Genomic DNA, 403 nt, shown 5'->3' on the forward strand with positions numbered 1-403 from the left:
GAACCTGGGCATGGAAAACCCCAGAAGAGAGGGGCTGCAGGGGCCACGGCCCGGCCACGCCGGGTCCCCGAAGGTGATGGATTCCCAACCCTGTGCCAGGTTTCCTCCTGGTTTTCCCCACTCAGAGCAGGAGGAACCCCCAGTAACTGGACCCAGCCACCCCGCCAGGCAAAGGCTCTCCAGCAGTACCGACTATTAAAAACCCAGCACACCCGGTGACCGTGCCAGGGCAGCGGGGAGAGCACTCGCCCGCAGCTGGTGCTCCTTTTGGGGGACATGGCATGACGCAGCGAGAGCAACTCCCCAGCAAGAGAAAAAGGGATGGCAGAGGCTGCTAGGGTCAGGCACCCTCCTGGCCCCGCTCCCCTTGCCCCTGGCTGCCCCAAGTTGGGTGTGGGCAGAG

The sequence above is a fragment of the Buceros rhinoceros genome, unplaced genomic scaffold, assembly GCF_000710305.1.
Source record: "Buceros rhinoceros silvestris isolate BGI_N320 unplaced genomic scaffold, ASM71030v1 scaffold24825, whole genome shotgun sequence".
Taxonomy (NCBI): Eukaryota; Metazoa; Chordata; class Aves; order Bucerotiformes; family Bucerotidae; genus Buceros; species Buceros rhinoceros.